This window comes from Schistocerca piceifrons, chromosome 7 (genome assembly GCF_021461385.2).
Source record: "Schistocerca piceifrons isolate TAMUIC-IGC-003096 chromosome 7, iqSchPice1.1, whole genome shotgun sequence".
NCBI classification, from domain to species: Eukaryota; Metazoa; Arthropoda; class Insecta; order Orthoptera; family Acrididae; genus Schistocerca; species Schistocerca piceifrons.
In genome coordinates, this window is record NC_060144.1 from 252,289,062 (window position 1) to 252,297,885 (window position 8,824).

Below are 8,824 nucleotides of genomic sequence, written 5' to 3' on the forward strand. Positions count from 1 at the left end.
TTAGCAGCTCTCTGCTACTGTGGCAAAGTCCGTACTACATTTTCGATTCCGCAGCACCTGTTTATCTGGTAACGCTGTGTTAAAACAACAGGAATAGTTGCAGAGTTGTGCCAGCATATCTGTCCTCCATTGTCAACTTTATGTATCTCTTTTCTCCTGTAGCGTTGATCACGAGAAGTAGAAGTAAATGAGTGTATTCTGCATAACGTAACATTCAGTATTCCCTTCTTTCATAGCCACTCTTCATGTGCATCGATAGCAAATAGGGATGTGAAAACTCTTGCGAGTGAGAGAATGACAATAATAATCGTAACAAGAACAAGCAAATGATGAATGAAGTTTATTGCAATGCAGAACGAGAATGGCTGTGAAAATAAAAATCTATAAAAATAGGTTGATCATTGAGTTGGCACAATGCAAAATCTTCTTAGCATTTTGTTACTGAATTTAGTTCTGGATGTTTGCAGAAAAAAAGGAAAAGTCGATATTTCTCGCTAGTGTAATATAATGTGAACCTTAGAACACGACTCAAGCAGGTCTCCAAGTAGCTACCAAGGCAGTGCTGCAGTCTGTTCCCTGACACTGCTCTGATGACGGTTAATGCAGATAGTTCCGATTATGAAATACAAAACGTATTGCAGGTTACTTGTTAGGATCGTAACATTAAATTTGCGATGTAGATGGCACATGAACGTGACGACTATCCAGATTACTTATCAATATAAAAAGACAATATTATTTGAATGGAGCAGGATTAATCAACATGAATTTTGAAATTGGGTTACTGACCGCACAGGTGCTAAACGTCGTCAAGAGTATACCAAGTCCCAATCGCACTAACAGTATGAAGCTCGCGGCTTTCACATTGCTATCTGCACCCTACTCCAGAGAGCCCTCGGAGGAGCTGCACTAAGTTGCCGATGTAATGGAAGACCTTCAAACCGATAACAGATCACATATTGAAAAATACAAGCGAATTCTCTTGCAGCTTAAGCTTATTGTAACTAATCTAAAATGATTGGAGAGCAACATTGTCCTATTCAAAAAAAGTAAAATGTTACACACTGTTGACGTCAAACGGACATTATATACGTCCCGTCTTGTGTCCTACTCATCTATAATATCCGGTGTACTATCAAAATGATTATATATAATGGATGCTAATGTAATGCATCGATACCAGATGGTGGGTTCACAACACTATTGATGCGAAAATAAAAAATCAGTTCGCAAAAGCGCAGCTGTACTTTTTCGTACGTTTTCACCTCCAGATCTACCACAGATAATGTATACTGACAAACTTAGTCATTGTCCCTGTAGTTTTTTCCCTCTTGTTTCAGACCAAGTTGATTAAAAAAAGTACAAATTCGTGACTCTTACAGATGCTTCGAATCTGTTCAGTAATTTTGTCAGTAATTTTGATGTGACTTAAGATCAGTTAGGTCTACGATCATGGCAACCTCTGCGAACATGTTAGGACACACTTACATGTGACAGGTATCACCTGATTTAAAATTTACTGAAAGGAATTGATACATCGTTTGCAGCAAACCTGGAACAGCTTTCGGAGGCAACTACCATTTTATAAAGTCACTACAACTACGCTGCCAAGGAATTCCAGCATAAACACTCTCATTGCCACAATCGCGGCTGCAGTATATAACTGATAAACTCGCAAAATGAAAGATGAGACAAGGGGTAGCTTCTGCATGAAATGACCTTGTATTCACAAAATATTCAGAATATTTCATAAAGAAGACAAGAAAACGTCAGGCGAATTTAGCAGAATAAATCTGTCCCACAGCTGCAAATCATTGTTATGCCTACAGGATTGCCAAGTGATGCCTACAACGTTGCAGTCAGGACCACGCTGACAGCAAGAAGAACGTGTTTTCGTAGCCTGAATATTTCATGATAGGATCCAGACATCCAATCTGTCGCGAGAGATCCTGCTCTCCAAATTTTTGGCCATGTGCCTACAATTTAGTAATAACCCTCTGATGGCTATTCCCATTGATGTGATTCGGATGACGAGAAAGCCCTGCTATGTGTTATCTATATGTTTACTGAAAGCAAGCGACATTACATAATAGCAGGAAGCCTGTCATATACTTTCAGATAATGTTTCCTGAACCTCAGACATATATCATTTTAGCATCCTTACCCCATCAAAAAGGATTTCTTGTTATTGCATTTGACATACAAGTTACAACTGAAGGCCTCAGGTGTCTTGCTTCCCACATAGCAAACAATGGTTATCACTCTCACTGTCGCATGTCATACCCTAATTCCTTCAGCATCATCTGGTTTAGTTTCGACTACAGTTCGTTATCCTTAGAAATATGTCCATATTTCAAAAAGTATAAGTATCATCTCTATGTAATGTTCACTGCGGGGTTACTCAAGAAGCTTTTCGAATAGAAGCGAAAATCGCTTAGCGGATGAGAACTTTATTTCGTGGTACACCTCAGAACGAAAGAAACAAAATAACAGGAAGAGCAGCAGGCTCTTCATACTGAGCGTGGGCACTGTCAACGCAGCGCCCTTAATTTGGCCATATTCCTCCGAATTTACTTCCCGATAACCCAAAGGCGCTGTCACTACAAAAATATCAGCATATTCACACAGGAATTACTATCCACATGTAATTGCTAGAATACCTTGCTACGTCAGGTATCAGGTATGTGTTATCAGACGCTCGATCTGAGCTGTTAATTTTTATTGAATCAACCTGCTGTGTTAAGGAAATTGATCAGAGTAACTGAATGAGTTTATTATTTTGGTATAATGTATGAAAACCCACTTTTCCCACTTATCGTATCCTAAATATACGTCGACTGGGTTGAGAGGACGGCCGGCGAGGCCGTGCGGTTCTAGGCGCTTCAGTCTGGAACCGCGTGACCGCTACGGTCGCAGGTTCGAATCCTGCCTCGGGCATGGATGTGTGTGATGTCCTTAGGTTAGTTAGGTGTAAGTAGTTCTAGGTTCTAGGGGACTGGTGACCTGAGAAGTTACGTCCCATAGTGCTCAGAGCCATTTGAACCATTTGTGAGTGCTCGGAACCATTAGTTTATAAGTAGGAATGTGTTGATTTACCATAATTTTTTAGTAATGGTCAATTTCAATTCATGATTTTGGTTAGTTTGTATCAAAATCTGATCTGGAATTGCAGGAACATATTAACTCGTGGCTTCAACTAATCGAGCTGCTACGAGAAATTCATGGTAGAAAGTAATGTTCTTAATTTTGATCTGAAAAAATTAATTTTCAAAGAAGCCATTTGTAGCTTGCATGTGTTTCAATTTGTATTTTGACGGGTTTCTGAAATTCATGGATGAAGGAAAGGTTGCTAATTTAATATGAAAGAATAAGAAGTCACGTTTTGTGAAATGAGTCAGTAGAAATTTACGTGTGAAGCTGATTTTTAGAACAACAGGATTTGAAAGATACGTGGGAATCAGTGAGACCGGTTTCCTGAATTAAATAAAGGGGAACCAGCATAACAGTAATTCGTGTAGCCATGCTATGCAATCTATACACGAACTGTAAGTATTGTGAAAAGTTCTGTGTGTGTATTTATGTATCTTTTGGAAGGGAGGTTTTGGATGGTATATTATTTAATGGTCTCGAGATATTATTAGGAAATCAGTCTAAGTAACTTGTGGAGGTTTTTTTTTTTCAGTTGGAATAACGTGCCGCGCACTAATATGAGCGGAACGTAAATTTCAGAATCGCGACCGCGCGAACTTTCCAACCACGCGAGACTTAGTTAACATCGAGGCACATCGATAAGTGAGAGGTGTTTTTGGGATGAGACAGTGATTGAAGAAGTTACAGAATTTTTCTAGAACTAGTCCGCGTTGAGATACGATCATTGCTTTGTCCAATGGTAATAAGAGTGATAGTGTGTGGCTGTGACATTATGAATCAAGCATTGTGGGCTATCCTTCGTTCCTTCCCGTAGGTGAGACAATGGTTATCCTCGTAAGAAACCATAGGAAGTAGAAATATCTTTATATGAGCTGTTACAAGATCATCTGTTAGGGAATTTAATCCTGTATGTTACTGGTAATACCGTTATTATGTTTTGAGAGATGAAAGTAAGACAGAATGAAACAAAATAGATTGTAGAACGGAGGAGGAGTTGTTATGCAGGTCCAGTTACGATTCCGGTTACTTACGCTTTTTCTTTAAACACCGTCAGGTGATTAACAGTGTACCAAATTTGGGGTTAATACTACAAAATCAAACATTTATCCGTTGTGCATACATTTGTTTATTTATTTCCTTGAGTAAAGAATTTAATTAGTAGTTGCTATGTGGAAGAATCACGCAGTGACACATTTAATGAGAATACACAGGGACCATTTAGCTTTAGTAGGTTTCCGGAACACTTTAGGACCACGCAACTGGTTTGACCTTTATTTTTCTTTCAGTACCCTACCCATCCTCCCTCGTTTTCTATAATTGCTCGAAGGCGTCTGGGAAGTGATAAGGCTAAATTCCTCGAGAGGTTGAGATGATCGTTGATCTCCCACCATGTATTCTCTATATTTTCCCACAGTGTTTCCGAATTCCTTGACCCAGGTGGTAACGACCTCGTAACCTCCGCCCACATATTTTCAATGGGGTTGAGGTCTGGTGATTTTGGCACGAAAGGAAGAAGTTTTATTCTCTGCTGATCTTGGAACCAGTTCTGGACTGCTAGGCTATTATGAATCGGGCTATGATCCTGTAAAGAAATGATCATCCATTAATTTCGAAATTCAGTACTTCTAATACTATGAATACTTAATTTCCATACTGTGAAAAAATTCGACAACTGCAATGGCTGTGTAGTCTAAGCTACAGGTCTATAAATCATTCGGAGGATTCCACAGTCCAAAATACTTTGCTGATAGCTGTTGACAAAAACCTATGCTGACAAGGGGAGGGTGCTGGGATGGAGATCAGGATACAGAGCGAATGGTAATACAGTTTAAGGCGCCAGTTATAACACACAGGTAGGCCTTCTTTCGGAATATGGTTCAAATGGCTCTGAGCACTATGGGACTTAATATCTGAGGTCATCAGTCCCCTAGAACTTAGAACTACTTAAACCTAACGAACCTAAGGACACCACACACATCCATGCCCGAGGCAGGATTCGAACCTGCGACCGTAGCAGTCGCGCGGTTCCAGACTGAAGCGCCTAGAACCGCGAGACCACTCCTATGCTTTGGTAATGATGAGGTCGAGTGTAGGTTGTTCAATACAGTGCAGCAGTCTGTTGAACTGTTAGACTCGTTGCATGGTTGTAAAGCTAATCTGCTTCGCTTATTCAAAACGATTGATTGCCTTCACTATAGAATTCTTTCTTCTGTACATCCACTGTCAAAGATATATAGAAGAAAAAAATCTGTTTTATAGTGAGATATTCTCTACGGACTTTACACGTGCTCGTTCGCTCAATGTGTTGCATTTACGGAAGGCGGCCGTGGCCGCTGACGTCACCTGTTCACACCTCGTGCCAACGCGGCCCCGCGCTCGGAGTAAACGCCTGCAGTTGAGGTAAATGGCTGATTTCAGGAATGTTAATAAAATAATCTTCCCTTCATATTAGTGAAAACTAAATATCACTACGAGTACGTATCTTTATGTAATGCTCATTGCTCAAGAACAATTCGTGTATGCAACGTTGCTGTTATGACTAAGATCAAGAAATCTGCAAATCGTAACCCAATTCATATATTTGCATGCACCTACGGAATATTAAACATGAAAACAGTTTGTCTCTTTGTCATATAATTTTTAATCAAGGCAATGCGGGCAGTTGCCAGCTGATATCAAAACTGAATGTAAAGGATGAATAATGAAAAAGATATACAAGAAACAAATCTCGAACCCATGAACAACTGTGTACTATCCTGGAAACGTGCTGATCCGGCTATCACACAATTTCAAAGGATGAGAAAACCATCCTGTCCACTTTTCGGGGACGATATTTCCTGACAGAAAGCACACTAGGGTGAGCGGCTTTAGGTTGAGACACAAGGAACCTCAAACTACGTCACCAGTACGTTCACTCTCCGATTCCAAGCCCCGTCACCACGCACTTCCAATGTCAAAGTGGCTGGCAGAAACCAGCGCGAACGACCTGGGATTTGGTGATACAGGCCTCGTCTCTCCTGTTTGACAGATGTGTTATCATTCACCCATGCCAGGAGGTGAGGAAATGCACTTACGAAGACGTTGAACACATTTTAATTTTACATGTGGACTTTACTGCGCAGTTATATTCTAAGTTACGAGAAGTGACTTGGAGAAAAAGAGTGTATACCTTGGGGGAAATGTTATAGATCATGACTGTAATGTTAGTAAAGTACTGTAAAGTATATTTTATCTCATGCTTAACTTTAAGAGAAAAATCAGTCAAGGCAGTCAACAGTGAAAAGTACAGCATGCCTCCAAGAAACGTATTTTAATAAAAGGAAATATAGATCGGTTTATTGGGGCAGGCCAATTCGGGAACAAAGTAAGAACAACCAAATCAGTTACAGGTTCGTATGTGCTGCTAGTTAAAAGAGAAGAAATGAACCGATAAAGAAATAATGCCTTCATTGATTTAGGAATGGTTCGAAATGGAAGGTATAATTTTACTATTATAAAAAACTGGCCTGGATTGAGTTGATTAGCTCAATAATCAATACAAATGGAATAAAATGGGAATATGACGTCTGGAAATGAGTAAGCGAGGACGTCCTTTGTCTACATATCTGCTTCGAATATAGGGTATTAAAAACAAGAAATCCATATTTCGAGAGCTGATAGGATGGACAGAAATAAGACAAACATATTCAGTAAACAAGAGCAATGAGTCTGAAATGATTATCTTAAGAGCAATGAGCACTTCCTCACCTTTACCACTGTGAAAAACATCTGTCTTTCTACTTAAAACACTTTTCTTGTACAGAAGAAGTGCGTGTAGCTCTTACGATATGCAGTTTGTCTTGTTTTAGTCCATACTACCGACTCGCAAAGTATGGAAAACCACTTTCCTTAACACCGTGTATATATATTACAGAAGCAATACAAACAACGGAACAGTTAACATTAAAAGTTAAATTCAATTGTGAAAAGATACGCTGCATCACATTTGTTAACAATTTCCTAATCATTCCAGATTTAGAAACAAAATGAACAACATTTTGCAGGTATTACCCGAAAATCGAGAAGATAATAACACTGGAATGTAAGAACAACCACCAATGGTAATGGCAATGAGAAAAAGTAATAAACATAGGAACACAGCAATAAAAACTGATGGCATTAAAAGTATAGCACTTCAGCCACGCCAGGACCAGAATGAGAGAGAAATAGATGCTTAACAAAAGTAAAGCGAATAAAAGTGCTAGCAAACCATTTATGTTTACGAATAATATTCTTTCAAGTAAACATACAAGTGATAGAAACATAGAAACACACTGCAAAATGGACGATGTGGAGTACTCTTTTCTTTGGAAGTGAAAGACTGAATCTGAAAAAATAAAGTATAATCCGCCTACAGGTAACAGGATACTGAATGTTGTGGAAAATGACCAAAACAAGGTAGACGGAGATAGAAACGAATCGCAGAGTCGTGTAAGAAGTAACTGTGGAGAGAAGCCTAAGAAGAGAAAAGGTAAGTAGGAAAATTTATGTATATCAGTTTTTTATACACGGCGTCTTCCTTACACATACAATTATCGAACGAGGCACTAAGAAAGAGACTAAGATGATGCCCGGGAAAGCTATATTTCACGGCCATCAATATCAAAGCAAGGTGGAGATATCAAAATTATACGTCGGACAAAGTAGATTAGTCGCTTCGATAAGAAGTAGAGCCTATCAAAGTAATGAATAAATCGTAGGAGAAACCGGAAATACTCTTAATTGTTCCACACGTCCACTGTTCACACCTGCAGAAGATATATTTCACCGCCTGGGTACAGCATTTCAGCACTCGGCTTCATAATGGCATTCAGTATGTTAATGTAGGCCTCTCCGTTGAGAATTCCTTGTATTCTCCAGAGAGGACCTGCCCCATGAGCCGAAATATAGCCCCATACAGCTACAGAGAACCGTCCACTTCTTTGTCTTTCGTTAATATACATTGGCTGGAAGCGTTGTCCTCGTGGGCGGTATACCTAACGCAAAAAACATTTGCGTGTTAATGCAAATATTCACAAATTCAGGGGTTACAATTACTTATCAGATGAGGGATGAACTACTAAAATCATGATATAGGGAACTGTTTATATTTATTATTTTGTGCTTACTACAAATGTAATGTCACTAACAGCATAAACTAATAACTTTATAGAGAAAATTTCGTGTCTCACCTGAACAGGGGCGTCGCTATAGGAAGAAAACATTTTTTCATCTGAAAAGATGACTCTGCTCCAGTCAAAGTCGATATGTTGTGCGGCAAAAGCCATGCGGTCAATCCTCTGATAGTCGGTCAATGACTGCTTTACAGCAGCTCTCCGACAATATAATCCGGCGTCTTTCAGTCTCCTCGCAACAGTCTTTCCGCTGCCGGGAAACTGAGATAGCTCTTTCAGGCCACGGCAACTGAGGAATGGATTAGCACGTATATTCTCCAAAACACGATGATCATCTGCTGCAGTAGACACACGGCGCCGGCCACTTCCTCTTTTCCGCCCTATATAGCCCCTTTCCTGGTAGTCTTTCCACCAGCGTCTAGCTGTTCTTGCCGGTACTCCACACTTTTCTCCAGCTTCTGATGCCGAGTAGTTGCCATGCTCAATCAGTGCAACCACGCGCACCCTACTCTCTCGATTCC